The 26185-nt window shown below is 45.8% G+C and overlaps 1 protein-coding gene across 1 annotated transcript in view; it reads right to left on the bottom strand.

The window, feature by feature from the left end:
- EPS8L2 (EPS8 signaling adaptor L2) overlaps positions 1 to 16458 on the bottom strand; it is a 118611-nt gene extending 102153 nt beyond the window's left edge. The window contains exon 1 of the mRNA XM_090032401.1: positions 16031 to 16458. The gene's annotated coding sequence lies outside the window, so the exon portion shown is untranslated. The remainder of the gene's footprint in view (positions 1 to 16030) is intronic.
- Between the last annotated feature and the right edge of the window lie 9727 nt (positions 16459 to 26185).

The following is a 26185-nucleotide window of genomic DNA, read 5'->3' as shown; positions in this document are numbered from 1 at the left end:
CTGGTATTTTCTAGCTTATTTCAATAAATATACAAGTGTATGGACAAACAAACAACTTCCCATGGTGTAAAAGGGAGTGGCGTGTCACTGAGCATTGGCTGCTCCATGGAAACAGCCCATGTTCCTACTCTTACCCTGTGGTAAGTGGAATTTAGACTGTGACAACTTAATCCTCAGCAAAAGGAGAGTAAGTTACCAGTTCCACCTGCCCTGCATGCCTGTTTCCTGAAGATGTTGTGCAGGATGTGACCAGGAAGGGCTTCATCACAAGTGGGCACTCCTGTCTGCTTTAAGCTTATCAGATAACCATAATGCAGTCAGGAGCATGTGCTTGTGCCATAGCCCTGTCTGGTCTGGCTGTGTACGAGGCACATGGGACACTGTTCTGGTGGTGGCAGCGGTAGCATCCTGATTGAGAATCACTGTGGTAAACCCAGGCAGCACACTAGTGATTCTTAACTGGGGAGTGGTGCCAAAATCAGAAAAGCTGGAAAGGGTGCTCCAACTCTAAAGAAATGTTTTAGAAAATGGTAGTGACCTCAGGTATTCTGAATTGCAGTCCAGCATCTTAACCACATCCTCTTTCACAGGATGGTGCCTAAAACATCTGTTACAGAGCTCCAATAATCCGGTTTCAGTATTTGTGGCTAGAGCCAGGCACAGTCCCAAGTGTCCAAACAGAGAAAATTATCTCAGAGTTTTGTTTTCATATCAAATAGGAATGAAAACAAAACAAGGATTTAAAAATTTACCGTGAAGCGCTTTTTTTTTGAAAGAAAAAATTTTTAAAAAGAAATTGAAAAAAGTTAGTTTGGGGTCAGCTGAGCTCTTTTTAAGGTATAGTGTAAAACAAAATCTTAAGGAAAAAGTTGTTTTGAAATTATTATTTTTAATTACATTTGTTGAAATTAATATGTTCCAGCAGGAAGTTTTGATTCTGATAAAATGGCATTTTTCTGATGGAAAAATGATCTGTTGGAAAGTATTTGACTGGCTCGTCTTCTCTAACTTAGAGGCCAGGAATAACTAGCTGAGCTGTGCTGACAGGCTGTGGCTTAAAAATTATGATGATGAAAGGCTTCACTTTTCTGGATACCTGGGAAGCACAGTGCTGGCTTTTGGACAGGTGAATTTTATTGTAATATTTCACTTAAACCATTTTATTTCTTCAGTCACCACCCTGCATCTTGAGCTAGGAATAAAGAAGCCCTGCTTCTGAAGTGACAGTATGGAGATGCTCCGGCACCTATCAGCCAGGGATGACTTATGGATCATCTCTGTATATGATGCTCATATTGGTCTCTGTCTGATGATAGGAGTTGGGATTACCAGCAGTGTGGAAGTGTGAGTCCATATTCTGATATCTCTGCCAGGGCTGCCTTCAGCTATTGAAGCCTACTGTATTACCATTCTGTGTCTCTGGTTCCACAGACCAGGTGTGTATAGACTGTAGACAAGGCGGGAAGTGGGAGATCAAAAAGGTGCTGAGTATGAAGGACCACACTGGGACTAGGGCACCAGCTGCAAACTGACTCATTTTCAGTCCCTGCCCTTCCCCAGGCCGCCTGCATCCCATGAGTAGTTATTTAATCTTTCTGGGTGCATCTATACATGCCATTAGGGCGACAAGATAAACCCTGGCACAGTTTGGGCCAGAGTCAGCTGCTCCTGGGTGCAGCATCTGCTTGTGCGCCAGGGACTGCAGCAGTTTGAGCTGGGTCAGAGAGCAGCTCCAGGCTGGCAGCAGGCTTGCAGGGGGCGGGGGGTCAGCTCCAGGCTCTGAGTGATGGTGTTGGAGGGAAGAGGGGCTGTCTGGGGCATGAGAGTGCCAAAACCACAGATCTGTGTGGCTGACCTCCCAAGCCTGCTGCCAACCAAGGGCTGCTTTGCCCTGGCTCAGACTGCTGTAGTCTTGGTCACTGTCCACATGTGCATTTCTGCACAGATGACTCTGCTGCAGGATAGTACTGTCCCCAGCAGTACTACCTTTTGGCAGAATTGATTAATTTACTGAGCCCTAATACTGGCACACATGTAGATGGTGGCACTTTACTGTGGAGCTAATAAGACAACTGCAGTAAAACGCACGTGTAGATGCACCCTCTGTGTCTCAGGTCCCATGTGTAAAAGTGACTCATTCCTACCTCCTAGAGGTGCTGCATGGTTAATTGCATTAACATTTGTGAGGTGCTCAAGCACTCCAGTAATGGGGACCTTGTCAGGACATAAGATGGGCCCAGAGCATAGGGTTTGAATAAGGATCCCAGAATTCTTCAAAGGAAGGAATCACTCGAGGCAGGGCTGACCCACAGCTCAAGGTCCCCACTGATCCATTGGCTGTCTCTGTTTAGTGTGTGTTCTGCATGTCATTTCTGACCATGCTGTAGCCATTTAATCATTTTATTACAGAGGGATGGCAGAGATGTGGTTTATAATAATTCCAAATGTCACCATATAATAGAATCTTTTTCCTTGGAGACCTGTATTTTCAGCTTATATTTAGATTTTACCTCTGCAGTCTGGCTCATTTAAGAGATGGACTCAAGCTCTGAATTCTCTCTTGTAGTCCACCGTGCCATTGTAATAGCCATCACCTTGGTCAGCAATGGGGGCTTCAATGGTACAGTGTGAGCTAAAGGACTTCTTCCCCCAGCAAGGAGCCATGGCAAGGATGCCCTGTATGGATCAGGCATAAGGAGGGATAGAGCCATAGATCATAGGGTTGGGAAAGACCTCAAGGGTCATCGAGTCCACTGTGTAACGCATGCTAAACAGCGAGATAAACCACAATGATCCCTAAGGGACCTCCCAAAAAAACCAAAATCACAGATCTGTTCACTTTGCCCTTTAGTTCATTTAGAATAGAAGGATGTTGAGAGGTTTTGAATAGAGCGCATGGATGCTCCTGCCAGTACTTAGAAAAATCCTAGCTGGAAGGTCTTGCTCCCCAGGCAGGGCCATACCAATTGTCAGATTTGGGGTCAGGAAGGGTATTTTTCCTTTAAATCAATTTGGTGTGTGCTGTGGTGGTTTCTGATGTCCTCTGTAGCATGGGGCTTGGTTTTCTTCCAAGGATCCTCTTCATATATTAACCAAAAAATCCCTTAACACTGCAGCAGCAGGGCATTCAGAGCAATTCTTCTTCTTTGTTTTTACTTGTGTTATGCTGTAGGCTGTAGGTTGCCCTTGGTGTTTTTGGCTTTTGTGCCTTAGAGGTGTGTGTTAGTCTCAATTTTGAACATTTCTTGGGTAAGTTGTTGGCTGTGAATACAGGGGACTGGATCCGATGGCCCAGGAAATCCCTTCCAGTCCTGTGCCACGTGTTAGCTGGACTAGGAGAAGCTCAGTGGGATGTCAGGGCTCACGCTGGAGATTAGAAGGGAGTGGGTGGCACAGTTTGAATCTGTACTAAGTTGCCCCCTCTGAACTGCACCCCAGTTCAGGTTGTGGCGGGGGGGGAGAGGCGGGGAGGGGAGGGGTGTCTGGGCAGAGTTTCAGACCTGATCCACACACAGGTTTACAGCTGTGTATGAAGGCACCAAGGAGAAGCATTAGTATCCAAGTATCTTTTGATGCCTTGTACAACCTCTGATGGGGACAGACAGGAAATAAGGGGACCTGGAGTGACACTTATCTAAAGGTATCTTTAGTCACACAGGCCATCAGAGTGATATAAATCCTGGCACTGTCAAAGGATAGAATGCAGTCATGGTAGCATTTCCCACCTCAGATGGATGAACTCCTTGAATACAAAGAGGACATAACAATGGCTTTATAAAGGTGCAGTGACTTAGATCAGTTAATACAGTCTCTTCTGGGACTCTGTAACTTTCAGCACTGAATTGATGCTTTCTGGTGTGCAGTGATGGGGATTGTTTCTTTAAATGAATAAGTAACAGGAAGTCAGACAGGCACAGTATCTGGAAGGTGGAAAAGCCTGCCCTGTATAAGGGCTTTGCAAGCAGCTGAAGGACAGTATAGTTTTGCCATCTCAAAGGAGGTAGATCGCATCAGCTTTGCAGGTACAGACAGGATATAAGTGGACTTTCAAGGATTAGGGCACCATTGTTGGGATTGTTACAAGAGAGCCTGAGGAGCAAAAAATGAAGAAACAGAAGCCTAATTCTGAACAGGAACGAAGAGTTTGGTTTATTGAGAACAGTCAGGCATTGGGGTTCCCCAAAGAGAAGTATCAGAGCCCTTGGTTGTAGAGGTATTTAAAACTAGAGTGGGAAAAGCCCCTTGAGTAGGAGTCAACCATTTGTATTCTCTGCAGTATTACACCTGCTGTTGAAGCTTAATAATAACTTATCCTGAAAGCCATAGAGTGAAATGGAACAGAAAAGCCCAGTCTTCTGGTGCCCTCCAAGAACAGGGTTTTCATGTATTGCATAGCTCAGGCAATTCTGCATGGCTGTGAAGAAACTTTGATGCAAGCCTTCCACTGGGATTGTACTTTCAGATCCCTGGTTTCCTGGCTGGAGGGAACCCTGATAATATTGTGTTGTTTGTGAAGGGTGCAAGATTTCGGCAATGCTGACAAGCCAGCTTCCCTGTGTATTTAGATCCACACATGTAAGAAGTTAGCAGATCCTACCAAGATTGCCCTAAAGAACAGAGGTCTGGAAATCATTGCAATTCTGAAGAGGACAGAGTGGTTACAGGGGAAAGAGTTCCTGTGCTGGCGTCATTCAGGCAGCTAGGAATTTGAGCTGTGGGAGGGTAAAGTTGAGGACAAGGATTGATTTATGTGGAGTAGTTAGGCTGCAGTGGAATAGCAGCAGGAGCTTTCAGCTACTGCACAAGTCAAAAGGGTGTCATTATATACCTTATACATTTATATATAGATGTCTCTCTTGCTCATTGACTTCTCCACCCGCAAACTTGTGCAGCACCATAGCTGACTGTTAGGAGAGGAGAGGGGTCATTACCCAGAGAGTTCCTACCATCTGCCTAGGAAAATTCTGGCTCTTAGGAGATACAGCTCATTACCAGCTCTCCTAGCATCACTGCTACAGACCTCTCAGAGCTGGGAGCTAACAGAGGTCAGTATTATATGTTTCTGATGGCTTCCATTTTTGGATTGAATTTCACGTGGGTTTTACATCCCTGCTTAGAGGTAACTGTACAGCAGACACTGACCAATGCTTCTCAGTCCTGGATTGCTCTTGTACTAGGGGAGGCCTTATGCCAGCTCTGCTGTTGCAGCTCAGGCCTGAGCAGTAGTTGTACCAGTTTGGGTCCCATTAGCTCTGGGAATGTACCTCCATTCTGAATCACAACAATCCTGGTTCTTTCATACCAGGGTCCCTACATGGTTTAGGTCAGTCCTGGCCTTTTGCAAATCTCACCACTATCAAGTATGTAACTGTGGCATTGCCCTGTACTGGGTGGAATCAGAACTGTAAATCTGTCTGCACATAGCCCTAGATAACTAACCAATACCCTCCTCCAGCTCAAGTGGCAGGTACTTGTGCTTCTGGGCATTATCCATCACTACTGCCATGATTTCCAGGGTTGAACAGAAAGCTGTAGTATGACAACTATGATTTCCAATATGGCTATATCTTTGTCTGAAGAAGCTGGATCATGCAGCCTGTATGCTAGGGAAAGGTACCACAAACTTGCGACCAATTTTAGAGGAAAGGGAGAATGGTCACTTCATGCCCTGACTTTCCAGCTGGTTCTCAAACTCCCTTTACAGATCCTTTCATTGAGTGGTAGTTAGGGTTGTAGTTCTTTTCAGCTGCAGGCCCCCTGTGTCTGGCCAAAGGGAGCTGTTAATGAAAGTATAGACAGCTCTCTGTCTGCACATGCTTGTAGCCTTTATTTCCAACTCAGATGATGGGCTATTTCATTTCCTTCCTTATCGTTTCTTTGAACACACACCATCACATGGAGGAGGCATCCCACACACAACAGGATTGTTGTGTCAACTAACTTTGCTCATGCCAAAGGCCTCATATGCTTACTGAATGGACACAGGTACCTTTGGAGCCCTTTCAAAAGAGCGGGAGCTGCTACGTTCTAATTATCGTGTGTAGACAAGCTGGGAACAATACAAATGTAGTGAAAACGCTCCAAATTGAACCTATGTTTGTATTGTTCCCAGCCTGTCCATGATTAGAACATAACAGCAGTTGCCCGTTTGAACCAGCTTCAAATGTACATGCGTTCATAACCCCACTAGCAAGAGCCAGCCCCAATGGCAAGTGGAGTGCATTTGAGTCTCTCTACACTGCAGAACCTGCTTCTGCACAGTTTTATTGCGTGGATCTCATCTGACAGTGCTGCTGCTTTCAGTTCTGTGCAGTTCCTAAATCTTTTTTTTTTTTTTTTTAAGCAGCAGTGACTGGCAGTGGCAATGTACCTTTGGCTGTTCTCTCTGGCGCCAGCCAAGATAGACGCTAGGATCTGGGATCACTGCTGCAAGCCTTTGTGCCCTATTTTCACTTCTCCCATCATCTCTAGGGCAAAACCTTCATTCTCTTGCATTCCTCACATACCACCAGCTTTCTTAAATTGAAATGGAGTCACATGGGCACCCAGGAATCTGAGCTATGGCTTGATTATCACAAACCTGGGTCTTAATACTGGACTGGACCCTGGCATTGGTATTGAAATAACATTCCAGGCCCAAATCTGCTGCTAGCATAAATCAGTGCATTTCCTTTGGAGCACTGCCAATTTATACCAGCTGGGGAATCTGGCCCACAGCCTTCCTTGGAGTCACTGCTGGTTTGTATCATTGCAAAAGAGAGGACATTGGACCCGCAGATCCCGTCCCACAAAACATGCTAGGGTGTGCTGACCTGAGGCTTTGGGTCAGCCAATTACAGAAAGTAGGGATGCTTTCAGCTAGAAATGGATTTAGATTTAGGGTCTGATTCCAAACCATCCTTGAAGTCAGTGGGACTGACTCTCACATTTAGAGGTAAGAGCACACATAAATGGGGCATGTCTTAATTCCCCAAATCCCCTCCCCACCCACTGAAATCTACAGATCTTAGTCTAATCTCACATTGGTGTGAATGTGGAGTTCCTCAGATGCAGTTAGCATAGCTGTGATCAGAACGCAGCCTTTCAGAGTCACAGTGGGTATACATTGGCATAGTCCGGCCTACAATCAAGGCCATCCAGGGCCAAATTCCTAGGAAGAGATGGTGTAAAATGACTTAATTAACTCCTTTATGGTTAATGGTACTATGCCAGTTTATATCAACATAGATCTGGACTGGACTGACCCTATTCTGGCCAAATAGCATCTTTCTTGTGAGAGTCACAGTATTTATAAAACAGTCCCATGTCCTTTTAGTAGACCCAGAACCCATGGTGGTGTGTCAATAACATCAGCTCTTGAAAATGGTATAAATAGTCTTATCATGTGGTAGAGCTACTCATCATCGCAGAAGTAGTAAGACACAAGTTCACTTTTGGAAAGAAAAACAAGAATGTGTTGGAGCAAGATGAGCATAATTAATCTGCTTTTCTGCCCTCCCACTTCAACTCCTCAGACAAGCAGAACTTTAATTGAGAGCAGCAGTCTCCATGGGGGGATGTTAACAAGCCGAGCCCTATGATTTATTGAGGGCTGTCACAGGTGAAATGTTGTTTCACCTCAGTGAATTCCGTGCTGAGTGGAGTCAGTATCAGACTTAGAGAATAAAGGTCCTTTCTCTTTATCTACAGAAAAAAATAGAGCAAAGGTAATACCAGTGTTAACTTCTGTATACTGTCCCACTAAAGAGCCAGGTCAGGACAGGGAAGTTCTTCAAGACTAATTGAAAAGTAGATTCATCTCCATGGCTCTTCAAATCATTGAGATTGCCACTCATGGATAAGCAGAGGTGCCAAGCGTGGTTTTTATGTATGGTCATGAGTCTACTAACAGCTCAATGTAAACAAGGTTGTTCAAAGCAGGCCCCTGAACAGCCATCAGATGGAAACAACATTTTATGAAAGCTCAAAACAAAATCTCAGGTCATCAACTGCCAAAACATCTGGATCAAAGTTCATTTTCTCCACTCAGCTCTGTTAAAGAGAACTGATGTCATCCATAAGGAAATGAGTTGTGAGATCAGAACCTTGGCTGTGATCAGCACCGATGGCCAGATTCATGAGGATTATGAGGAGTCCTTATTTGCATCAGGTGAATATAAGAAACAGTACAGTGAGGCTGGGAAGCGACTCCAGAGAAATCTCATTGCCCATAGTGATCAAGCAGGAAGCAAGTAGTTGGATAGTTAAGAAAATCCATGTGAGAATCAGTAGAGTCAGGCCGATGAGGCAGGATTTGGTCCAAGTTACATTTCAGCTAATGATTGGGTTCAAATACAGTGGATAAAATCTTCCTGGACTTCCGGAAGGCTTTTGACACTGTCTCTTACCCCGTTCTCATTAAGAAACTGGGGGGCTGTGGTGTAGACACCCACACAGTCAAATGGGTCGCCATCTGGCTGGTGGGCCGCAGCCAGAGGGTGGTAGTGGATGGGTCCTTCTCAGCCTGGAGGGACGTGGGCAGTGGGGTTCCGCAGGGCTCGGTCCTCGGGCCTGCACTGTTCAGCATCTTCATCAGCGATTTGGACGAGGGGGTAAAAAGCACCCTGTTCAAATTTGCTGATGACACTAAGATGTGGGGGGACGTGGGCACACTGGAAGGATGCAACAGGCTACAATCAGACCTAGACAGGTTACAAGGGTGGGCAGACGAGAATAGGATGGGTTTCAACACCGACAAGTGCAAGATGCTGCACCTGGGGAGGAACAACCGGCACCATACCTACAGGTTGGGGAACTCCCCTCTTGTCAGCACGGAGGCGGAAAGGGATCTGGGGGCCATCATTGACTCCAAGATGAACGTGGGCCGGCAGTGTGGGGAGGCAGTCAGGAAGGCCAACCGCACCTTGTCATGCATCCACAGATGCATCTCGAGCAGGTCCAAGGAGGTGATCCTCCCCCTCTATGTGGCACTGGTCAGGCCGCAGCTGGAGTATTGCATCCAGTTCTGGGCGCCGCACTTCAAGAGGGATGTTGACAGCACAGAGAGGGTCCAGAGGAGGGCCACTCGCATGATCAGGGGACAGCAGGGCAGGCCCTACGAGAAGAGGCTACAGGACCTGAACCTGTTCAGCCTCCACAAGAGAAGGCTGAGGGGGATCTAGTGGCATGTTATAAACTAGTCAGGGGGGACCAGCAGGCATTGGGGGAGTCACTCTTCCCCCGTGCACTGCCAGGAGTGACCAGGAATAACAGTCACAAGCTGGCAGAGGGTAGGTTTAGGTTAGATATCAGGAGGCGCTACTTCACGGTCAGGGCAGCTAGGGTCTGGAACCAACTTCCAAGAGAAGTGGTGCAGGCTCCTACCCTGGGGGTGTTTAAGAGGAGGTTAGATGAACACCTTGCTGGGGTCGTTTGACCCCAGTACTCTTTCCTGCCGTGGCAGGGGGTCAGACTAGATGATCTGCTCAGGTCCCTTCCGACCCTAGAAACTATGAAACTATGAAACAGTTGAGAGAAAACTAAGTATTTTTGGATTACTTAATGCAAAAATCTAATGCCCTTCATGTGAGAATTCTGCCCTCTAGGGCAGAAGATCCAGGACAGTGGGAGTTCTCGTGAGATACGAACTACATCTGAATTGGGTCATGACAGTAGCTCTGGCTTTGGATGTACTCTGGAGCCAATGCCATGGGGCAGATTTGGATCCTGGAATTAGAATCCAAATCTCCCATTCTCCTATAAGAGTCAAAGTAGTTCCAGTTTTTGCCAGTATCTAAAAATTGATAAACACAGAGTGCTTTATCCCCTTGCAACACTTCCTTTTTGTGTCCTTGTGGCAAGGTATTTATCAGAACTTGCAAATTTGTTTGAATCTGACAGGGTTATGCCATGAGCACTTCTGCTATGACCTCAAGCTTGTGACCTCTGGGCTGTCAACTGTGTGCCTTAGTGCCTGTGGCACCCCAGGCCTATCTAAGTGTCAGTCATTTCTGGATGAGTTGTGTGATAAATGGACTCCTATATTGATAGGCTTCAAAGGAATTTCCACTGGGCTGCCCTCACCAGAAGGTGGGCTGTCTGGAGGGGAGGGAGCAGGAGCCTGTAAACTGCCAGAGTTATGGTGATGTTGGCCTGAACTGTGCCCTTTTCTCAGTGTCTTTCTTCCCATGTACCAGCAGACATTAACACCAGATGGATGATCTTTGGTTTATTGCCATGCAAATGAAATTCACTTTACCTTTGTGGAATAGAAATCTGGATTTGATAAGGCAATAAAAAAACGGAGGGAATGAAAACAGGAAGAAATGATGTAGAACTGTTAAAACTATGAGGCTTAAACCAGGACTGGTATCCAAAATAAAGGCAGGACTTCCTGTCCCCTTCACAGTATGTACTGAAGAACAAATCTTGATACAGCATATTGTTTTCTTGGCATTCAGGGCCTGGACCCAAAGCCAAGTGTCAAATCCTGTTGGGTGCTGTTCTTCTTGGCATTTGTGTGAATAGTGCTCTTTTATGGTAAGGACCCTTCTAGTTTAAAACCCAGATCCTCAGCAGTGCTATGGCTCCACCAGCACACTTCAGCCACTTTGATTGGCTACAGGAGTATTTTGGATTCACTGTCCAAAAGAAAAGCTTTGGGGAAAGGGTTCCTTTACAGGCCAGTCCTTGCAGTAGAAGACTGAGGAGATGAGTATCCTGAAACAGTAATGGCTCTTCCCCTAACAGTGTCAGACTCACTCTGGTGAATGGAGCATCCCCAAATGACTAGTCTTCCTTTGCCTAGAGAAATATGTCCATGACCATTGTGTGCATAAGAATTATGGTATGGGATAACCACCTTGCACCTGTAGTCTAGAACTGGGTGGTCCAACTGGTGGCCCATGGGCTCTTGCAGCCATCTCTCCCATTGCTGCATGGTGTGGGAGGACCCAGGGGGGGCTGTCTGCTGCCAGCGCAGCCCATGTGGTGGGGGCCCATATGCTACCAGTGGTGCCCAGGGAATGGAAAGCCATGCAGTGCTGGCACTGTCCACATAGTGGACAGGAAGGAGTGGTGGGGAGGGATCCTGGGTGGGGGGGCTGTCCACACAGTGGTATATGGCTCCTGGCCATGCCAAAGTTGGACAGCCCTAATTTAAACATGGTTTATAATAATGGGTATTTCTGAAAAGATATCTTTATCCATGCCCAGTAAGGGGACTTCACTAGAGCCCTGCACAGTGCCACAGTGGTGTTGTGAGCACTGTGTGAATGGTAATGTGGATAGATCATACGTGCACTCACTGGTAAACCATTATGCAAGCACAGCTCACTATGTGAGGCTTCCAGATTGTTGTGGCATTCATAACTGATTACTTTTTAAATTGTGATTTGCCCCTCATTTATCCAGGCTACCAGAAAAACTAGGTCATTTCATCCTGATAACGGGAGTTTCACCAAATGAGATTCACAGTTGGCATTGCCGCCAAGGGACTGTATTGTCTAAATGGAAAGCTTTCACTTCTCTTCTGAGGGAAAAGCTCTCAGTTTGCACACAAATGCACCCAGCACAGGAGGCCTTTCTTGTGTCCATATCAGTGCGATCGGAGTCAGGCACATTATTGGCTCCCCAAGGTGTTCCAGCTGGGTGCTGGCAGAGAGGAAAGATCCTTCCTTATAGTGATTTGATACAGAGGGACGAGATGTCTTAGGGGATTGGTAATAGGAGCTCCTCACCCTAAGGTTGCCAGTTCAAATGCAGTGCAGGCAGGTAGAGTGAAGTGCTGTTGCCACCTTACAGCTATGTGATAGGGAATGTGACATATCTCAGTCCAGATCCCAGAGGACACTAGACTGCATGCTTGGCAGGAGGGGCAAAGACAAGGTGCCAAGAGACTGAACTCCCTTAGTCCACTGGCAGTGGTACCTCCTGGGTTAGAGAGGAGACTCCTGGTCTGGTGGACAGAGCTGTGGGGTGGGTGGTGAGTCTAGGGCTCCACTATTAGTTTGGCCTGTGACTTTCTGTCTAAGCCTGGGTAGGTCACTGCATGCCACTGTAGTTCTTTCCCCCTCCCCACGTGTCTGTTGAGGAGCTGTGTCTCACTAGTTGTTTGTACAATGCATGGCAGCATAGTTTTGGCTGGGCCCTGTAGGTCCTACTGTATTACAAATAAGAAGACAGGTGAGGTTGTTCAGTAGCATCAACTGCTTCCTCCGGACAGAAGATTTCAGGTGATCAGTACACAGCAACTTGACTGGTTTCGGTAGGGGTAGGATAAAATGCTGAGGTAGCCCCTGTCACCACGTGGGGCTGTGCTCTGTGTAGGGAACATTTAGCCACCACTGAGCAAACAGTTGCTCATGGCAGTTACCTCTCCTGCCTCTTCCCCCACCATGTCTATGCCTCTGCTAGTCCCATAACCCTGTGGCTGTTTATTAAGGCATTTCAGCTGGCTTCTTTGAAGAGAGAGGTGAGATGGGGATCAGAAGAAGTAAAACCTCCCCAAGATCAAGCAAGAGGCACTGAAGGCCCTCTCAGGGAGTTGGGTGGGTGTTTTACACTTCATTTCTTCACCTCTGGCCAAAGTACTGCAGGATACCGGGAAGCAGTACAACAATATGGCTAACAACTATTTCTCATACTGCAATAAAAAGCTCCCAGGGCCTCTACCCTGAGGGCTGTTCTTCCTGGAATGACATCACAGTGGCAGTGCATAATGTATCTTGTGCTGCAACTTTGCCCCTGCAGCAAGCTTGGATTGGGCAAGGCATCCAATATGGACCTCCAGCACTTTGGCCAGAGGTAAAGAGGAAGCAGAGAGACACCAATGCAGAGAAAGAGAGACAGAGCCAAGACTGGAGGGCACATCCAAGGGGTCTGACCCTCAGAGAACTGCTTAGGCAATAAAGCTCCAAGATTCCCCCCTCCCCCCATGTAGTTTTTGTTCAGCTTCAGAATAGTTAACTGATCACATGTGGTGCTTGGAGTTAATGCCTATGGAGGTTTCCCCAGCCCACCACCACGCACATGAAACAATATGCATTTGTATATATGTTTCACTTTTACACAATAACAATCCTGGAATAATTAAAAAAGCACTTGAGACATTTAGAGATTTAGGGCTTCTTAATAAAGAAAAAGGACCATGAAAGGGAAGGGGGAAAGTCACAAGCCCACATCAAGGAACCTCTCCTTTACAATGAATGGAGGACATAAGACCTGTGCAATCAAGGGGGCAGATGCTCAGTTGGTGTAAACTAGCCTAGCTGAGTTATACTTCTGGAAGGTTTGGCCTAATATATATCATATGTGCAATCCTTTACTACAAAATATAGTGACCGGGGACTTAACATGCCAAATAAATCATAATGCACCTGCCCTAACAACAACACAGGCATGAGTAGGCAAACCAAGTAGAAGAGGGTTAGCCTTGTATCCTAGCCGCAACAGGAGAATGGGAGGCCTCCGTGAATATAACACTGAATACGTTGCGAAATATACATTTCAGAATCAAAACAGATAAAATGGAAGGCAAACTTTTAGCTACCACCGTGGCTTTGAAGTTTGTATAATGCCTAGCACAATAGCTGAATGGCCATAGCTCAAGTATCCACTTTTCTAGGGCAACTTTTTCTACTTGAAGTTGCAGAACAGACTGTAGAAGGTAGCTGGTTTTTGCTCTTCTATGAATGGTTGCTGAAGGCAAGTTTTACAAATTGTAACTCTAAGGTAAGCACCTGCAATAGGGTTTCTGGGTCATTTGTCAACAGAAGTGAGTTTCTCCTTATTTAATTATTTCCTGGCTCCCTACCTTTTCATGCATTTAGTGGAAGAAGCAGATGCAGCTATGCTAGTGTGATCACATGGTGGCTTGCTCAGTTTTTCCATAAACCCCGCCTCGGCCCATGTCATTTCTGCTCATACATCTTGGAACGCAGACAAACCACTGCCACCCTGCCATTCTTGATGTGAGTCCCTGGTGTCCTTGATGATTGCAGACCAAGTGCCTGTGCCTGTGCCTGTGCGGGGCCAGAGTGAAGTTAGTGGAGTACTGCACGGGCAGGTGTTGGCCCACCTGGCAGCATGGGGCCCTTACATTGCAGCTCAGAACTTTGACCAGTTGTTTGTAATGAAATGGAAAAGACAAACTGAAGAGTGGGAATGGGCTGGCTCATTAATGCTAAAACCACTGTCTGAAAGCTGCTCTTATCTTACAGTTATTCAGTGGCCTGTGCAAAATGATTTACTGGGCTCTGTCTTCATCCTAGCAGACAAGTGCCCAGATACCACAGTGTCTGTCCTCCACTTGGGCACTAATGGACAGCCTCATGATGACTGAATGGGCAATAGATACTGAATTACCTCTTCAGCCCTGGGTGTATCCCCTCAAGTGCATGGTTAGGTTACACGTATTGTGACTGTCTGTTCTCCAGCAATCAGTTTAAATTAATTTAAATGGCCCTAGGACTCATCTTCTCTTTTCCCAGTTAGCCTAAGATGATGCTATGTCTCCTTGGCTTAGAGTGTCAGATCACAAATTCTCATGGGCCTGATCCTGCTGTGAGGAGTCTTACTGATCTCAAATGTTCCCTGGATCTCTCCCTAGAACTGGCACAAGCCTCTCTCAGGTGGAATAGATCGACAGCCGGTGTCAATCAGTAGAGCTTCAGGATCTCTGGAGATTTATACCTGCTGAGGGTCTGACCCAAGTCTGACTGCAAAGCTAGGATGGCAACAGAATTGATGGTAGTGTTCAGAAGGCCACTTCTGTAATTGGGGAAAGAGAAGTGACATTTCCTATTGTACTTATTTGCATTTGCATAGAAAACTCCCTGGATTTCAGTCTCCTGCTTTAGGACATGGCGCCAGATGGGTACCTGGGTCTCTCTCATTTGTTTATTTATTTTTTTATGGGGGGAGCCTTTCTTTTCATTTTCTGTGTCCAAGCAAATAACTTGATCATGGAACCAAATGGCATGACGAATAGAGCTATGTAAGCTGTACCGATTCATTCTTGCAGCTTGAATTAATTGCATTTGTTTTGCAGCAAGAAGCCTACTAGTGGAAAGCAGCATAGCTTCACTGACTACCATTCAGTTAGGATGATTAACTGAGGATCTGGCCCTCCTGCAGCAGATTTTTGGACAGGAAAACTGTTCCCAATATAGGACAAACCCTGCAGTGACAGTTTGGAGATGGGATTTTTGAATGAGCAAGAGTGGAAGAATCCGGCTCCCATCATCACTCAGTCCTTGTGGCATTTCTGAACGCAGTCTGGCAGAGGAAACATGCCAGTAAATTGCCTTCATTTTAAGAGACCTGCCACTATATTTTGCTACCCTCTTGTCTTGCAACAATTCCCAGGACTTGAAAATAACACAGGCCAAATCTAGGCTTCCCGAATGTCCCCCTGAGGCATGTGCACCACTGTTTTCCTTTCAAATAACCAAAAGGGGGAAAAGACAATCTCTCCCTTGCCAAAGGTGTATGAAGGTTTTCAGGCAGGCAGCCTGCACAGTCAAGGGTGAGCTTTTGCAACTGTACTTCCAGTCAGTTTTTAAAGTTTTGTCGAGGTCCTGGGCTGTGGAACAATTCAGCCCAATGGCAAGGCAGAAAGGACCAAAAGGTGGAGCAGAGAAAATTCCTCGCAGGAGGAAAAGCCCCAAAATGTTCAAACAACCAGAACAACACAGAAATACAGCAGTCGTCAGGCTTCATTAAAGAGCCTCATCTCTGGCACACGGTGGCATTATGCCATGAAAGTGCCACCTACTGGATCTTTAGGGCACGGGGCAGGGAAATACAAAGAGATGAAACAGTCCCAGAGAAATAACATTGGAAACCAGCTTCTTTCCCCTCTTTTCTTACCATAAAGCCCTGTATTTTTACCTTCCCCAGCATGATGTTGAACATTTCCCTTCCCTCCCTACACACACCCACTTCTTCCCCAGCTGCAGGGACCTGTTCTTTGAAGCAAACGCTTGTCACAGGAGGATTTAAAAAAACAAAATTAAAAAAGAAATATTGGGAGTTAAAAAGAGAGACTCACCGCTGCTGAGAACCCGCTGTTGTGTCTTTCAGTTTTCTGGTCTCCTTCACGTCTTCGTGCAGTTATTAGTGCCCTCCTAGTTCACTCCTGCTGCCATTCTCCACCAAGACCAAGACCAAGACCAAGACCAAGACCAAGACCAAGACCAAGACCCCTTCTGCTTTCCGCAGCAAAGTGCTTTGGCTGGGTTCACAGCTCCACTACCCCAATCTGTCAGGTGAAGAGTTTGACAGGAACCCACCCTATCCGTCCAATCTAAAACAAAAAAATAAAATAATCTCTCTGCCCCTTCCTTCCAGTGCAGCTTCCCGAGCTCCTGTGAGGGCAGGTGACAGAGGTTTCTTGGCAGAGGAGAGAGGGAGGGCTGGCCAGCAGCAAAGAGGTGGAGCTGGAACCAGAGCAACAGGTTACTGTATAACTAGACTTGTGCTCATGATGTGAGGCTGCATCCCTGGAGCTGCCTTCAGTGCCAGCTGCCTCTGCTGACACCTGGTGCAAAAGCAGGGAAACCAGAGCAATGAAGTGGCTTGAGGAAAATGCAGGGCTGGCCCTGGGACGTGGGGTGTTCCTGTTTTCTTTCCTCTGAGAACATTTTGTCTCCAGCGAGGTGGTAGTGAGGATAAGGAGCACCTTCAAGGCCAGGTTTTCCATGGCAGCTTAGGGAGAAGTGACTGACTCGAGCTGCTCAGTGGGGAACAAGGCATCTTTTGTGAAGCATGAGCCACCTCTAGAAGCTTTACGTTGGCTCTGAGGCTCGCTCCGTCTCCCCGGGTGCTTCTCTTTGCTTGGGTAATTTGTAGTCTCTCTCTCTCGGCATCTTCCACGTGGAAATTTGCTGCGAGTTTGAGGATATGAGGAAACAGCCCTATCCTGGGCCAAATCCAAAGCCCTGAGTCACCACTATGCTACTCTCTAGAAATCAATGGATCTGCACCAGGCTAAAGCCTCCTACTCCCTGCTCCAGCTTTACTGATCCAGATGTGCAAGCACTAGCAAAAGCAGTTCTTCCTTGGGAGAGATAGCAAGGGCCTGATCCTTCAGGGCTTGCTTCCCTTCCACTCCCTTTCCCCCCACAATTCCTTATCTCAGTTGCTCCAGTGTTAATACAAAGCAGCTTCAGTAGAGTTACTACAGATTTACAATGGTATAACAGAGCAAGCTAACCCACCTTTCCTCCCTCCCATTGAGTTTAGTAGGAATTTTAGGCAAGGAAAGCAGGCTCAGACCAGGAGACATTTTGAAGGAGTGCGATAAGATTTTCCAAGCCCTAGCTCTGCAGACACAGCAAATCCCCTCAAATGAGTGAAGGGCTGGGTGATCCACACAGAGCAGTTTGGGAGATCAATTTAGAAAAGACTCCAGGATTCTTAGGGGTTATTAAATATGTCTTTGGGAAGGAAAGTTACTTGGAAACAAGAAGGGAAATTTAAAAAATAGGTAAGGGTTTACTGAATAGGAATTTGGGGGCAACACACATTACCACTATGCAGTTACTATGCAGTCCCATGCTGTGGAGACAGGCCTTCCCCCTGGATACTGATACATACAGCCTGTTTCCAGCACTCTACAAAGGCCAATTGAGTCCGTTCCACAAGCAGGGAAACTGAGGCAGAAAGATTTGGTCAGAGATTGTGGAATGAGTCAGTAGTGGGGTAGAAGTCCCAGCTTTCGACTTGCAGACAGACCTCTGTGGGAGGAATCCCTTCAGAAACTAAAGAGCACTTTCCAATTCTCCAGTGTTGCTTTCCCTTGCTTCTTTTAAAGCTGGAGGAAGTTGTTAAATGACTGTACAAAGCACTCCTTCCTCAGCCTCCTGAGTGGGGTACATGATACTTGGACAGAAACTGTATAGTACTGTAGTGGGTTGTTCTTATCAGAATATTAAGAGGATGTTTTGACTTAAGGTTTCTGGAGGAGTGGCGCTGCTAACCCAGGAGCTGAGTTTGTTAATCTGACCTCTTACTCTTGGGAACTCCGAGGGGATACTCTGCCCTGATATGTGCAAACTATTATTAGTGCTACTTGCAAAGAAATGGCTCTTTTCCAGACCTACCAAAGGTCTAACTTGAGTTGTGGGAAAGCATCATGTCTTAAAGACAGTGTCGCCATGCTGGAGCACCAGGCACTTGATACTGGGGCTTTCTCTGTAAAGGATAATACTGGATCCATGGACCTCATGCTACCACTTTGCTTGCAGATGGGGGAAAAGATTAGACCCGTTGGTTGTGGGGCAACTGAGATAACTTGTCGAGTCCAATTTTGTTGTGCAATGTTTTTCTTCGCTGGGAGTGGGAGTGATTTTGGTTTTCTAACTTGCACATGTTCAGTGATGCCTGGGGAGGGAACACCCCTGGTGAGCTATCAGCGAGGGAATGTTGTACAACAGGATGTTCATGGTGAGGCTGGACTCCTGTAAATCCAGTTTGCTGAATGACAGTTACAAATGTGAGAAGAATGGTTGTGACAAAAAAAGATTGTCTTTTGCTCTATCAAAATTTTAAGTACATATTTTGTGCATACCAGTACACACACGCACACACAGTGATTCCCTTGTCCTTCTCTTTGCTATTTAAATTATGTACTATTGAGTACTTTACAGACCCTGTATGTAGGACAGTATCACTAAACTGCAGCCCCCTAATAGCAAGAGGTGGATACACAGTCTCTACCACAGGAAACAAGAGGGAGGGAATATTTACCCTCCTAAACAGGGAGAGACTCTACTTTGTCATGAAAGAAAACACGATGGGGTCTCTAATGCTTCTTGGAGAGAAAACCAGGCTTCCTGGTTAAGGTTTTACACAAGAAGTCCTTCCCCAGTGAAGTGTATTAAGCACCATTGCATATTTCAGAGGGATTTATGGCTGGGTTGAGCTTCCTAGAACATAAAATTATAGTTGGTAGGATTTCAGGAAAAAATGCACCTGTTACTTGAGCTGCCTGCCTCTACCTGCTTTTGCTACTTGTGAGGTTGTCACCATGGTCTACTGTGAGATGCTGTATCCTGTGGAAAATCTGGGGTGAAAGGCACAAACCTTCAGGATCACGGGAGATAGAGAAAGAGAGAGCAATAATTTGCTAATTATTTATTTAAGGTTCTCATCCTCAAGGACAATGGAGAGGAAAGAGGTAGAAAACCAGCAGGGTCATGAGCTTTGGAAAATAGGTTAAGGGCCTGATTAACCCAATAGGAGTCTTTCCATTGGGCTTCCATGGTTTTGGACTGGGCCACACAACGAGGATGCTATGTATCAACTAAGCTGGAGGGGGAAGGGGCCTGAAGACCCACTTCTACTGCCCCACAGCTGGGAACAGTCACTGAGCTTGGAGGAGAGGTTGGGTTGTGGTGGCAGTGCAGGGCTGCATTTATACCAGTGGCTCCAGCTCAGTGTGCAGGGGCACCGGCCATGGAAGGTTAGGAATTCTTAAGTGATTTGTAAAGAAAAAAAAAAAAGTATAATAATGACTCTATTTAGGTCTGTGGTGCATCCACACCTGGAATCTGGTGCAGTTTTGGTCCCCACCACCTACAGAAGGATGTGGAAGAACTAGAAAAAGTACAGACGAAGGCAACAAGGATGATCGGGGGAGTGGAGGGGTTTCCATATGAGGACAGACTAAATTGGCTAGGACTTCTCAGATTAGAGAAGGCACTTGAAGGGCACATGATAGACGTTTATAAAACATTAAACAGTGCAGAGGATGTAAATAGGGGGCTTATTTTCTGTTTCACAATACTAGAATGAGGGGACATAAATTAAATTGGTAGTAGGTGTAAAACTAAAAAAAGGAAGTCCTTTTTCAGACAGCGTGTAATTAACTTGTGGAACCCATTGCCACAATATGTTGTAGAGGCTGGTAGTTTAATCCCGTTCAAAAGTGGAATGGAGGGAAAATCCATCAGTAGGTATTGAACCTCGTAGAGCGGGTGGCAGCCTCTGAATCAAAATATCTTAAATATCTGAAGGCTGGAAACTGCAGTAGGAGATGAGTAAGAGGCGAAAAGTTCTAGATATGCCTGGTTCACCCTTCCCATCAGCATCTACTCTCTGTCACTGTGTGAGATGGGATACTGGGTTAGATGGACTTTTGGTATGACCCAATAAATGTCAGTTCTTATGTAGGAGCCTGTCAGACAGTAATGTTGAAGAGGCATAAGGGGGAGAGCAGTTCTTATCCTCTTAATACTTGAGGATATTTGCTGACACTGCTTCCTGGAACCAGATAAGAGGCACTGCTTTTTTAATACAAGAAGTGTTAGGAGTGATATAGCTGTGATTGACCAGAAATTATGTGAGAGGCAAGGATATCTTAGGATGATATCTTTTATTAGACCAACTACATAGTGGGGACAAAGTTAGACAGGCTTTCAAATGCCATGATGTGACAACAAATGCCTTGCATTTGAAAGCCGGTCTCACTTTGTCCCCATTACACAGTTGGTTCAATAGAAGATACCACCCTAAGAAATCCTTGCCTCTCTTTCATACAAGACACAGTGGAGCTATGGAACTCATTTTCACAATGTGTCATTGGGGCTACTTAACAAACTGCTAGGAAGTAGGCACTCACAGACAAGGACAGCCAGAGCTAGGAAAATAACTACTTAATAAGCAAACAAGAATCTGAGAGCCCCTTGCTTTATAAGATAACCTCTAAACATTGGGGTTTAGGAGAAAACTTTTGCTGGGTGTAGAGGATGCCACAGGTTTCTAGCAGCTGGTGCTGGTCACTGTCAGACAAGCCACAGGATTAGATGAAATATTGCTCTGGTCTGGTGTGGTCATCCTTTGTTCCTCCAAATAAGGCTTGCTACATTCCCACACGCACAAATGAATGGATGTTCCCCTCCCACTTCTCCTTCTCCTTAAACACCAGTCTCTGTTGTGGAAAAAAAACAGCTGACCAGCTCTTTATTTGTAATTTTTTTTTTTGTCTCTTGTGAACAAGAAAAGGCCATAAAACAATAAAGGCCTATCTGTCAAAAAATCTAAAAGTGCTCAGTCCCAAGAGGCTGATTTGCTCCTTGGTATCAGCCTTTTAAATCATACTGGCGGCAGACACCCCAAGACAGCTGGAGAACAAAAGCTTCTTACTTGCAGCATAAACACCACCCAAAGCATGATCTAAGCTGCTTAAAATATGTGTTCCTCTCAATTTTTAATGCTGTTTTCATCCAACTTGCTTATCCTGTCTCGGAAGGGTTGGGCCTTCTAATTAAACACTCCAGCAATCCTGTGTCTGGCAAATGTTGCCAATGACTTTACTACATGCCATGCCCATGCTCCAAACAGTGAGAACAGATTTTTGCAGTGCGTAACTGCTTAAAAAAATATTTGGAGGCTACAGACTTGATTCTCAATAGCTTACCAATGCAAGAGCTGTCACCAAATGGAATGGTAGCATTTTGTACCTGTTTTTTACTGGTGTAAATGGCAACCCAAAATGTTGGAGAGGGCAGTGTTGTGGGGGTCTGGAGGGTAACGTTTTGTTCCCTGTGCCAAGTTTGGTGCTGAGGGGTCAAGTGTGGCAGCAGAGAGCTTTTCAGAAGGCCCATCACATTAGGAAAATTTTCAGTATCACTGTTGTAGCTTTTTGGTAAACCAGGAAAATTAAACCTGTTTGAGGATAAACAGAAAAACTTAAGGGCTTTCCTTGGCTTAAATAAAGTATAAAGCAAGGCTTGTGAGAGCCCTCTTAGAACAAGAGCTGCATGGTATGGCCAGGGTCCAGAAAGCAGATAGTCCTCCTGGTTGTCCTCTTACCTCTAACCTTTCCTCAAGACTTTTTTTTCCCCTTCACTCTCACTGTCAGACTGACTCTGCCCCCTCCCTCCTTAAAGCACATGCCTAATATATTACCCTAGAAGTAGGGTAATATAGAGGACATTCTGGTTTTCTGCTACTCTGTCCTCCATTGATATGAAATCTGACCCCTTTATGTCCTCTATTTTTCTCTTCAAGAGAAAAACAGAAGACATAGAGGCATCCGATTTCGTATCAATAGAGGATAGAGGACAACCAGACTGTCCTCTGTGATCGCCATCCTACCTAGAAGGGTGATCAAGTGAATCCCTTCACCTAGCCCAGCCCTGCTTCTGTACCGTCTTGCCACACAGAGGTCAACTGTGTGTGCCTTCCTCTAGCCTGAGGAAAAGGGCCTTTCCCCTTCCTGCCCACAGCAGAATAGGGTGCATCACCTCTTCTCCTCTGAAAACAGTGGAAAGACTCCCGTTGAGTGCAGTGGGTTTGGATTGAGCCCAAGTTGAAATCAGAGTAATTTGGAATTACAAGATGCACATTTTGAACTCCCAATGTCAGGAGATCCAAGCAAGTTATGCCGTTGTGTTTCTGTCTCCAATAATAGCTGTTTTTATATGTTTGCTATAATGGGGAAAAAATGGGGCTTGCACCCTTCTTGCATCTTTATGACATGAAAAGTTCTAGAGGTTTTTATTTGAGGGATACTAAGTGAGGTTTTATTTTCTCTTGCTCCTTTACTGCATTGCGGGTCTTACCTGAGCTAATGATCTTTGAACAGTATAGGAATGGAAAACAGATTATATGGGGAGAAAGGGATTTTTAATTAGACTTTTAAAAACTCTTGCTTTAGCTTTTTTAATGAACATAGATTGAACTTCAGTGACTTATTAACATTATGAATAAGGAGAGAGAGTTAGCTGCGGCAGTCTGAATATAGAAAGCCTGACTTAGGGTTTCAAATAGTAGACTTGGAATAGTCCAGGATATATGTGAGAAGCAAGGATTGTTGTTGTTGTTGCTGTTGTTTTTTTTTGGTTGTATCTGTTACTGGATCAACTGTATAGTTGGGAGAGGTGTTAAGACAAGCTTTCAGGCACAAAGTAATCTTCAGGTCTCTAATAATGGTCATGTTGCATATTACTTTTAGGACACGTTAAATGCATTAAAAAAATGAGCACCTGTGTATTCAAGTAGTAAAAATGTGCTGGGTGTGATCATATAATAGCAAAGTTAAGACTGTTCGTGGGAGGAGTATCTCTGAATGGTATTAAGTAATACATGTTCAGCTATCATCAGACCACTCCATGGAAATAACCTGAGCACAATTTGTTGACCGTTAGTCCCAGCCCCACACAGGAATCTTGAACTGGATCTAGTGCAGTGCCAGTCTAGAACCAACAATCAGTGAGCTGTGCATAAGAGATCGTGTTAGAGATCACAGTAAACATTACCATGCAACTGCTCAGAACATGTTCCAACTTTTAATATGACACGGTAATGTTGTGCTTACTGTGATCTAAATAAAATATGGTGAACTGTCCCATCGGGCAAGACCCTAACCTTGCCTAGCATTTCACTGTCTTAATCTCTTAAGAGCTCTAAGTGAACATCCCTTACCTTAAGCTGTTCTCTAACAAACCAAGACAACCAAACTCTACATTACTTTCTAAAAAACAGTAATGAATTTTTGATATTTCTAAGGGGAAAATCCCAAGTAGAAACAAGATTTTAAAAAATCCTTTCAGGCTCTCTATATGCCTAATAAGAAATAAGAAGAATAGCACAAGTCCCGTTATATGACAGTTTTTACAGGCAATGTCTCTGCCAGAGAAATGCTATTTAAAGCTAAATAATAAAATATGTCCCAATGTTTTCCTGCAATTTTTTCCACTGACTCCAAGAAGGCAGTTGTAGAGCACACCAGTTTGTCTGTCATGTTTATTTTAACTGTAAATAAAACATATTCATAAAAACAAGCTAACTGAAGGCAGCGTTCTGAGGGACAGCCAGCACGGGTTTGTTGCAGGTAGGTCTTGCCTGACCAATTTCATTTCCTTCTATGACCAAGTGACACATCACCTGGACAAAGGGGAAGAGGTTGATATCATATATTTGGACTTTAAAAAAGCCTTTGACCTAGTGTCCCACAATGTCCTCATGGAAAAACTAGAGAACTGCAGCCTTGACTACCTTACAGTCCGATGGTTGGGTAACTGACTCTGAGGTCTGACCCAGAGAGTGGTAGTTGACAGAACTGAATCGACGTGGCACACAGTGACCAGTGGTGTTTCCCAAGGCTCCATTCTCGGACCTGTACCCTTTAATATCTATAAACGATCTGGACTCTGGTGTTAAAAGTGGACTGGCAAAGTTTGCTGGCGACACCAAACTATGCGGAAGAATGCCCACGTTGGAAGATAGGCTGGTGATCCAGGCTGACAGGCTTGAAAGGTGGGCAGATGAAAACCTGATGACATTCAATACAGAAAAATGCAGGTGCTCCACTTCCGGGGAGGGTGGCGGAGACCTGCATCACACTTACAGCCTCAGCAGTGCTACACTCGCTAGCATCATGGCTGAAAGAGGCTTGGGGGTCATAACTGATCACAAGATGAACCAATGTGATACTGCAGTCAGCAAAATGAATAAAACTCTGGCTTGCATCTACTGATGCATCTCAAGCAAGACCCAGAAAGTCATCCTCCCATTGTATTCAGCCTTGGTGAGGCCACAGCTAGAGTACTGCATCCAATTTTGGGCTTGAGAGAGTCCAGAGGAGAACCACAAGCATAATCAAAGAGCAAGAGAGCAGACCTTAAACTAGCCTCGCCGGGGGAGGGGGCCGCAGGAAGACGAGGAGACACTACCTGAGCAAGACAGGTGACAAATGCAAGGAGTGCCTCTGTAAGAAACAGGGGTCCAGACAGTCTCCCAAATTGGGGGGTGGCACATGCAGCTATGCAAGGCCTTAAATGTCTGTATACCAATGCTCGTAGTATGGGGAACAAACAGGAGGAACTCGCCCTCAGAATAGCCATTCCAAACCCAGACATAATAGGGCTTACAGAAATGCGGTGAGATTCATCCCACAACTGGGCAGTTAGCATTAGGGGCTATAGGCTTTACAGGCAGGATAGAGAAGGAAGGAAAGGTTGGGGTGTGGCGCTCTATGTCAAGGAGCAATACACATCCTTTGCCAGCAGAATGGGGTCAGAGGAGGGGTAAGCTGAAGTGCTCTGGGTCAAGATACAAGGGGGCCATGGGGAGAGGAATCTAACGGTGGGGGTCTACTACAGACCCCCCAACCAAGGGGAGGAGCTGGACCGGGAATTTTTGGGCCAGCTTGCAGAGGCACTTAAGGCAAAGGATGTAGTTGTCATGGTGATTTAAATTACCTGGACATCTGCCAGGTAACAGTCAGCCAGGTCCAACTGTTCCAGGTGGTTCCTGGCTGAGATCCAGGACCTCCACTTAATTCAGGAGGTACATGGTCCCACCAGAGGAAATGCCCTGTTGGACCTGGTCCTGGCCACAGGCGATGACCTGGTAAGGGGCCTCCAGATTCTTGACCACCTGGGTGATAGCGATCATCGCTTGCTGGAATTCACCATCCAGCGCAGGGTGTCAAGGGCCTGCAGTAAGGCAGTAGCCGTGGACTTCAAGAGGACCAACTTCAACAAGTTGAGATTAGTGGGAGAGGTGCTGGGGCTCTCGAGAGCAGGGGAGCTCAGTGCCCAAGATGAGCGGTCGTTCCTTGAGGAGTCAATACTCAGGGCCCATAGGGTGACCATCCCAACAAGAAGCAAGGGGGCAAGAGTGTCTGAAAGCCCCCCTGGCTAACCAAGGGCATCTGGGAATGCCTGATTGCCAAAAAGGCGGTGTACACCCAGTGGAAGGGGGTTGCTATCACCAAAGAGGAGTATACCTCCTCTGCTCGGGCCAGTAGGGGGGGGTGTCAGGAAAGCTAAGGCTGACATAGAGCTAGGACTAGCATCCAAGATCAAAGATAATAAAAAGTCCTTTTTCTATAGAGAGGATGAAGAAAGCACTGGGAAACGTGGGGCCCCTGCAAGATACTCTGGGCAATCTGGTGGTTGCGCCAGAGGAGAAAGCAGACCTCTTTAACCAATTCTTCACCTCTTGGGCAGAGGGCTGGACCCAATGATTTTACAAGGTCCCTTCCAGCCCTAATGTCTATGAACCCCTGTTCCATCTGGCAAAAGTCAGTACTGACCTGCCCCACATGCCTTTTGTTGAACAGACATGCCTGTTTGCTGGGCGGAAATACTAAAGGAAATCCAAATCACTGACTTGCTAGCAAATGTAACTGCACCTTGTGCTGTACAGAAAGCATGTACAGGGTAACAAAATCCCTTCCCCACAAAGTTTACAA

This window comes from Crocodylus siamensis, chromosome 2 (assembly GCF_052110815.1).
Source record: "Crocodylus siamensis isolate JL-2025a chromosome 2, ASM5211081v1, whole genome shotgun sequence".
Taxonomy (NCBI): domain Eukaryota; kingdom Metazoa; phylum Chordata; order Crocodylia; family Crocodylidae; genus Crocodylus; species Crocodylus siamensis.
Note: the sequence above shows the minus strand (reverse complement) of the source record. Positions and strands in the feature narration are given on the sequence as shown.